We start from the raw sequence: 9,564 nt of genomic DNA, 5'->3' as shown, positions 1-9,564 counted from the left end.
TAAACAATAAAATTTGTAGAGTGTGGGCTTGAAATTTAGGTTAGAAGTACTGGGAGCTTGATAACAGGCTTTTATAAACAAACACAAGTAAATAACGAACGATAATGACAAATGGATCTCCTCGGACTCGAGCCGAGGACTACTTCTTTGTTATTTCTCTTTTTTCCTTCAAGATTACAATTTCTTAATTTCTTTCTTAGTTTTCCGATCCCCCTTTTCTTTTGCCTTTACCCCCCTTTTATACTTCCTTCCCTGATACTTTTTGAATAGTGACTAGAAGTTTCCACCTCACTGTTCAGGGGTCACCTCCCCATTAATGCGGCCAGGAAGGTAGGTGCAGAGCCTTTAATGCAGAGGTGGCAGCCTTTACTCTTGATATTTTCTTTAATACTGGTGCATCTAGAAGATTCAGGATGTCCCCTTTTAACCACTAGTCTTTCCAGAGTTGTGCCCTGACCTTTATAATGAAACTTTGAATTCTCTAGGGCTTGTCCGAGGAGAAGCTCGTCCTCGGCTGTATCCTCGGACCCTCGGCGTATGGGCCAACTCATAGAGTTTAATCCTGGAGCAGGTCGGCCCTCTATGTTACAGCCCAAATGCCCATATGCCCACTTGGGTCCTTTTACTCCCCACAGTTGTATATTGTCTCACCATCTTGAATGCTTTTAAAAAAATAATTCTAATTCAAATTTCCTTCTCTATCCCTCTAATTATTTAAAATTTTATTTTGTAGCAAAATTTAGAGCTTGAAACTTTGAAAGAGTAATTGAAAAAAAAATTAGAGGAGAGATAGAGGCAATAGGAATTTAGTGCCATTATTTTTTCATTTTTTTGGAGTTATTTTAAGTTTAAAATATGGGACTTGCAAGTGCACAATTGTACTCGGTCCAATCGCTAGATAGACTCAGGCCTAAAGAGTCTTATACAATAACAATTTGTAGAGTGTGGGCTTGAAACCTAGACTATGAATGTTGGACAAGAGAAAAACAGGCTAGATTGTCGTTACCAGCGTGTTCAATAAATGAGAACAGAAAAGAAACTCTCCTCAGACGTAAGCTGAGGACAACTTGTATTACTTTTCTTTCTTTTTAAGAACACTATTACAATTACAGTTCAAGTATTTGATCCCCCCTTTCTTCAGCCCTCATCTCCCTTTTATATCTCTCTTCTTCTCCTGTATCCATCTTCTTCTTCTTCCACGTGTATTACCAATCTCTTCAATAGATACTTATCACATCCAACACCTTCTTGAAACCTTCAAATATTAGTTGGAAGGCTGAACCTCAATGTTCAGAGGTCATTTCCCCATTAATGCAGCCAGAGAAGTAAGTGCAAGACCTTTAATGCGGTGGTAGCATCTTTTTCTTCTCTGATATTTCTCATACGTTTTTCCTTCCAACCACTGCGTGGATTATGTCTTTACCCAACAGATCTTCCAGAATTTAGTTTTTAAACCCTTTGGCATGTCCCATGACCTTTACTAGGCCCATCCAAAGAGGTACTCTTCCTCGGACGACTCCTCCACCTTTCGTAGTGTACACTGGCTTGTAGGCTTCAAAAATTCTGCTTGAATAGACTTACATTGCCAAATCAGGCCTAAGGTCCAAATAAATATTTTATCTACTTTACTCCCATAGGACTCATTACCTTTAAAATGTAGTGTAGTGATAAAAATGAATTTGGTTTGAATTTAAAGAATGCCATGATATGATAAAATTGAATTTCACCAAAAATGCCCTAAATTCCACTTTAAAACAAAAGCTGTGAGTTCAAACAAACTAAAAAAGCTTTGAGTCCTCTAACGTTTTACATAAAAAGGTGAAACTTCCATGAGCCCATTTCTAATTTGATTACTTTATCTCTTTTTGCTAACATGGGTATATAGGAAGCTAAATACCATACTAATCATATACTAATTATGGTTAATAGACTTATAGTACGTAGGAGACCTGACTTACATACAAAGTAAGATCGGGCTTGGACCTATGTTATTGGACTAATATATCTCTAACAGCTAACTACGTTAAACTTATCTTATCTCTTTTTGCTTATCAGATAAGAAATGGAGCAAGCAAACTAATCTAAAAATCCGATTGGGAGGCACTAAATTAAGAGAAATGCTATGTCTATAACATTTTCACAATATTTTCATAACAAACAAGGACGCAGGCATATATTGACTAAGGGGGGCATTGCCCCGCTAATTTTTTATTAAAATATATATACACACTAATTTTAGAAATTTTGTTCAACAAAATTACATTTTACACCTCTTCACAATATCATTGATTCTTTTTAGAGTAATGTTACAAGCACAAATTTATTTACAACATTTTTACAAGCTCTTGAGGTACAAAGTCTTATTGGTTAGCATCTGAACCTACCACTTACATCAATTTTTTATTTGCCAATAACCACTCACCATATTATAAATTTGTAAAAGAATTTGTAGCTCTAGCATTTTCCTAATTTAAAGGCCATTAAAAAATTTATAGATCTTAAATCTAAAACAAAATATACAAGCCCAAAAAAATTAGCGCAATAACAAAAATTACCAATAGTAAAGTTAAAAATAATTAAGCATAATTAACTAATTTTACTCAAAACAAACAATCAGCCCTTTAAAAAGGTTTAAACAAAATAATTGTGTCTTTACCTAGCAAAAAACACACGCATCAAAAACTCAAAAAAAAAAAAAAAAATCTTAGCAGCAAAGCCAATGATCAGAGCTGGCCCCCCTAATTTCAAGTCCTGACTCTGTTCCTAATAACAAATTATAGGTGGCAAGTTGTTAGTTGTTGTTATAGGTGGACAAAAAAATAATTTAAGTTGCGAATTCAAATTGGAACCAATAATAATTTATTACCTATGATTTGTTGTAAAAATGTTCTGAACACTTCTCCCAAATTAATCCTCAAACTCCTATGTTAAAAGAGTTTCTGGGAGGTCGCCTTGCCCCCTATATATCATCCAAATAATAGAAAAACCCTAGCTGTCATGTACAAATTGATTTTATTTTATCTAGTTTACTAAAATTAGATAAAAGCAAGTTTTAATTAGCATGCACCATGCAGTTTATAAAAAATGTCACATTTAAAACTAGCTTTTACTATGAATATATATGTGAGAAGACTAAAATTTTAAATTTCAATTTTGAAAGGAATATTTTTGAAAATCAAAGCTGAAATCGGTTTTTATATATAGGCAATATATCTAGTTCCACTTTAAACCAGTTATATATATAATTACTAATCTGATAACAATTAAAACTAATTGAGAAGTGTGGGTTCCAGTCAGTTTAATTAGTAAAGTTTCTGATAGTTGTATAAGAGACTTAAGGTTCAATCCCCGTCTACACCAAAAACTGATTGGTGTCTTGGTCTGATAATAATGAGCTATTATCAGGAGCGGACGTCATACGTCCACAACATTTTTACAAAAAATTATAAGTGATTAGTTGTTATTAGTTCAAATTTGAATTTAGCACTGAAATTAATTTTTTAACCCAACAATAACAATCCACAACAATCTGCAACTTAAAATTTATTGTAAAAATGTTGTAAAAAAATTGTTGACATATTATTTCTCAAACTAATTATGTTGTTCTTGACTTGCTTGGTTTTGTGATTTGCCAAACACCCCTTAGTTCCAAGACTTTAGGGTTCATCTTCTATCTCTTTTCATTCCATCAACTTGAATCAATAAAACTAATAAAACTAAATGATATCATAATTTTGTTAGTAGAATTAATTTATACGTTCTTATTTGCCATAATATCAACCATTGAAGTTCATGGATTGGCAAAATTTGTAGAGTAAGAAGACTAGGGGAACGAAAATAATAGAAAGTGAGGTTTTTTTTTTCCACATCTTTTTGGTACAACAGTGATCTGTAATTCTTTTTTCATGTGCATGCACGTTTTGCACTGGTTCTTCTTTTAATTAAATCTGGTGTCACGTCAATTCAAAGTGTGCATTATGTATGTGTACATGTAGCACGTGAGCTGGTGTCTCGCGCGCCAGGCGCATGAGTTCAACCTCTTACAAGTAGGTGGGCTCTACATGCATGCATTATATATGTGTATGTGCCAGACGCATGAGATCAACCTCTTACAAGTAAGTGAACTTCCCACGTGTGGAGCTCACCTGTTTGTGAAATGCAAGTTTCATGCGCTTGGTGCATGAAAGATTTTTCCATAGCATATAGGGTAACAAAAAAACATTAAAAAAAGAATAAAGAAAACATGGACTAGGGACATTGGAAGATATCGTGAATGTGACTCCTCGCTAGGAAATGGGTGGCTGACCCAAGTCCAAACAACACCAATAATGGTCACTAAATTAGTAGATAATCTCGGAATACAATAATGTAGGACATTTTTATTTTACATAAATGATAAATATTATCATAAAATTAATTAATAAAAGTTAATGAATGTAATTCCTCATAAGGTAAAGGTCAGCCGTCCCAAGTCTAAACAACACCAATAATGGTCACTAAATTAGTAGATAATCTCGGAATACAGTAACGTGATACTCTTTTATTTTACATGAATGATAAATATTATCGTAAACTTAATTAATAAAAGTTAGAACACATTATCATGTAAAAGAAATAAATATTGCGTCATTGTACTCTCAAAGTAATTACTCATAAAATTTGAATGAAAACATTAAAAAAAAATTCAAGTAAATTAAGGCAAAGATAGCATTTTAAAAAAATGCTCCTTTGTAATTAGCAAAACATTTGAGTTAAATAAAAAAACAAATTTAATTGTTATTCTATTTAAAAAGGCACATATAATATTATTAAAAACTAAAAGAAGTAAATAAATTTTTTATTATTAATCTTTGATATCCTTTAAGAATTAAGAGTTTAAAAGTGAAAAATGGGCCTGTCCAAGGCCTATGCCATTGGTAGGAAAAATGCCTCCAAGGTAAAAAGTGAATTTTTTTAATTTAAAAAAAATGTGTGGTACATTTTCCCCTTCTCTTAAGAAGGACCATAAAATTAAGTGACGGTAAAGATATATATTACAAATTTTATTATATAAGTTTTACAAATTGATGTGTTATCAATCACAATAAGTAATTCAGATATTCATTTATTATTTTATTGAAGTGTCGCCAATCATATTTATTACCATGCAAGTTTGTAAACTTTTTGTAATAAAATTTGTGGTAGCTTTATCATTTTCTCATTAAACAAAAAAACAAATGGATTCATTTAATGCCTTTAAGTGAGTTAATAATATTAAAAAGTAAGAATAAGAGTCTTAAAGTAACGAGGGTTTTATAAGTGCACAATTGTACCGGACCCATAAACGAATGTTGGGCTTAAGCCCAATGAGCCTTATATAATAAAACTTGTAGAGTATGAGTTTGAAATCTAGATTCGGAATGTTGGAAGTTCAATTAACAGGTTAGAACGTTGCAATTTGTACAAATGATGAACAAGTATGACAAATAGGTCTCCTCGGACGTAAGCCGAGGACGATTCGTATAGACGTTCTCTTTTTAGACTAATGTTTACAATCCTTAGCTCCTATTTTGTTTAGCAGAAAAGTGCTGGTCCCCTCTATTTCCTCTCTTGCTTCCTTATATACTTCTTTTCTACTGGCTTCTCCACGTGTCATACAAATCTTCTCATTAGATACTTATCCTATCCACCACCTTCTTGAAGTCTTCAAACAATAGCAAGAAAGCTGAATTCCACTGTTCAAGGGTCATTTCCCCATTAATGCGGCCAGGGGGTAGATACAGGATCTTTAATGTGGAGGTAGCAGCCTTTTCCTTAGATATTTATCTCACATCCTTGCACTTTTAGAGAGTGCTTGGTTCTCCCTCTTACTCATCAGTTTTTCCAGGATTCTGCCTTTAACCTCCTTGGCAAATCCCAGGATGTTCACCGAGCCCATCCGAGGAGACATTCATCCTCGAACAGATCCTCGAACGTCTGTAGTGTAGGCTGGCTCATGGGCTTAGTGGCCCAATGACAAAAACAAATTGGTACCAATTGATCAAGTCCATAACCCATTTGTTTATTTAATAACTGTTACCCCCCACAGGTTTAATTTGTAGTTAAACAAACATGAAAAAGTTGAGAAAATAAAGAAATGAGGGTCTATTTTGAAGTTAAATTCTCAACAGTCATATAGTTTTTTTTTTTTTTTGAGAGAGTTTCAACCTATGGCATCCGCTTTTGATGATAGCTCTTTATCATCAGACCAAGACACCAATCAATTTTTGGTGTAGGCGGGGATTAAACTCCAGATTTCTTATACAACCATCAGAGACTTTACTAGTTGATCGAGCTAACTGGAACCCACACAGTCATATAGGTTTTGTACAACAATAGTAGCTCAAAAAAAAAAAAGGGTTTTGTGCAACAATAACGTTGTTTTAATAATATAAGTCAATAAAAAATCATTGAAAAAAAGCTAATAGTCATCAACTTACAAAACTCACTTTTGGGTGCAATTAAGTAGCTAGGTAATTTCCGGGAAGAAATCATCTTATTGTAACAAAAGCATAAACAATGAATTCCTTATGATAAGAAATTATGAACCCATTGGCTCTATAGGTAGTCAAAAGCAAAGGATTTTCTAAATTTCCAATTAGGTAGAAAAAGCTTTACTAATGATGAACGAGGTAAAAAATCTGTGAGAATCACACTTGCAATCTAACATTTTGTTTTTAGGTGCAAAAAGAAGCTTTATAGTTATTGTCCTAATACACACTTTTCTTGAAAATTGATAGGGTTCCAAAGTTGGTTGACTCTGTATTATTAACACCTGTTTAAAAGCAATCATATTGACATATAACATATTCCAATTTCCTTATAATTGATTTAACAGTGCCAATGCTTGTTATTCCAAGTTGTCCTAACTACTGTTGAATGTGTATGGTGTTTTTTGTTGACTCGTGGCTCATCAAGAGGTAGATAGCGGTAGGTTGATAATTTTTTTTTCTGATAAAGTGGTAGGTTGATATAATTAGTATTTGCTAGACCATCCAATCTTATTCAGTGGGTAGTTGAAAGAATTAAATAGTGAATATAAAAGCTTATGTTTACCATTTTCATCGGAATAAAAAAAACTATATTCTATATATTATAATATAAAGACTACAACTTTGAGTTAACTATAATTATAAGGTATTTCCACCAAGCCAATAAAGCATTGCTTTTTAGCTTACTGGGGACGAAGTTTCGAGCTAGTGTGGCTCAAGCAGAAAATATACTTTGCTTTAAGCTTTTCATTGGTCAAAACTCTACCGTTTTTAATTGATTCTGTGTGCCTACAAGGAAAAAGAAATCTTGGAAAGGGAGTGTACTGGAGTTTTTGCATACATGTATTGTTATTGATTGTGATGTTTGTTTGTAATTAAGGACTACTTTGATTATTCTACCACCAACCATGATGACTTTGATTATTATAAACTTTGTTTTCTAAAATGTGGGTTTCTTAAACTTCATTAATGATTAAAAAAGGGTTGTGGTGATTGTGCATTTTAGAACTGAATTCTGTAGCAAATGCAGACTTTTCTAATAAAAATGACGCCTAGTTAAACTTTTGCCGTGTAAAAGTATCTTTCATCATTCCGTGCATAGTTTCTTGATGGATTCACAATGCATGTGAGTCATGAACAGCCAAATACTACCTTTTTTAGAAGTTAAAAGTTAAAGGTTCCTCACGTTTATAGAATTTGAGCGATTCTTTTGAAGCTACAGGGAAGCAGCCATTTTACTTTCCCTTTTGATATGAGCATAAAAATTTAAAGTTATGCAACAACCAACAAGAGTGGTCTATTGTTGGTAGAGACTGGAGAGAGTGGTTGTTGGTAAAGATTGGAGAGGGACATTAATTTTTGCTCTCTCAAAATAAGTAGAAACCAATATCCTGTCGCTGAAGCTGAAGTAATAAATTGGGCAATTCAGAAATTGGTTTCACACAATATTAGTCGAGCCATTGTTGAAAGTGATGCAAAGATCTGTATAGATGCTATTAATGGACCATCCATTGCATCTCCATGGAAGATTCAAGTTCTGTATTCAGGCATATCAAGTTGGTTGCTCTTTGTCAGTTTATTCAGTTTAAATAGGCTCTTAGAGAGGCAAATTAAGCTGCCCATATTTTGGCTTTATAGTCTTTCAAAAACAAGTATTCAAGTTGTTTTATTCTTGGCTCTTCTATTTTTTGCGATCTATTAGCTCTTAAGCAAGCCAGAAATTTGGTTTCTTAGCTGTTGTTTCTTTCTCTTTTGCTAATAAAATTGTTGCTTAAAAAAACACAAAACAAAGCAAAAGTGGCCTATTATAAGCCATGCATTCTCAAGGCTTCTTAACTCACATCAATGTCTCCCATGGTCCACAATCATTATGAAGAAAGATGTTGCGCCCTCTAAACCTGGTAATAAAAAGGGATTCGAAGATGTCATTTATTTATTTATTTATTTGGAGTAGGAAAAGGATGTCATGTTAAACATGATCTTGTTTACACAAGTTTACATGGTACTGTTCTGCATACCATTGTCATGGTAAGTGCTTTATCTGCCACAGGGACATGATGGAATTGAATTGTCAGTCACATTGATGACAATAAATAGATGGTGATATTTATGAAGTTTCATAAACTTTTTTTTATTTGGGGATGGTGGGGTTCAGGAAGTTTCATACTTAGTATTCAAGTTTTGGTAGTTAAGGACACTTTTTTGTATGTGGTAGATAGCAAGCATTAAGGTAGTTGAGTTTAAATTTCACATGCTTTTGTGGGTGATGAGTTGATGTCATCTCATACCATTGTTTGGTTGTTGGAGAGGAAGAAAGTTGGCTTATCGTTGTCTTTGCCTAATCAGTGACTTTAAAAAAAAAAATTTTTTTTTTTTTTTAATTTTCCTTTGGCCATTTATGACACTATTTACTGTTACTACCAATGGTTTCTTTGGTGATAGAATTAATTTTGAGAGTTATGTTGCAATTGGATGTCTCATGTATTGGATGTCTCATGTGTTGTATTCAGCAGAAAAACAGAGGGGCCTAGCTTTAAAGAAGGAAAAATTATAAATCCAACAATTGTGGCTAGTTGGGCTGGAAAGCCCACTGTGATTTGGGCTGAGAATATGCCAGAAAGTTTTTTTTTTTTTTTTTTGTGGAAAAAATAACTTTCTTTTATAGGGTTGGGAAACAAAAAAAAAAACAAAAAAACAAAAAAAACTTGTTTTTGTATTTAATTGGGTATTTGAAAATGGTTCAAAATAAATTTCTTGCCATATTTGCTTCTTCGGAAATCATGAATATTTCATATAGCATGCTAGTGTTTATATAGGTTGCACTAAGGAATGTAGGGACCGTGAGGGTGAGGGCACAAGGGAATGGTGGAAAACATTTTCCGCAATCTTTTTTACTTTGTTTGACATTGATCACAAAAAAAAATAGTTTCATTGACTTTTGTTTTTCAAGGTACCAGAAGCAATCACAGGCAGCAAAAATGAATTTTGTCAATGATTTTGGGAGAGGAGACAAGTTTTAGGGCTTCCTTGTTGCTTTGAGCAAATTCAGCAGCTT

This window comes from Castanea sativa, chromosome 12 (genome assembly GCF_040712315.1).
Source record: "Castanea sativa cultivar Marrone di Chiusa Pesio chromosome 12, ASM4071231v1".
NCBI lineage: Eukaryota > Viridiplantae > Streptophyta > Magnoliopsida > Fagales > Fagaceae > Castanea > Castanea sativa.
Note: the sequence above shows the minus strand (reverse complement) of the source record.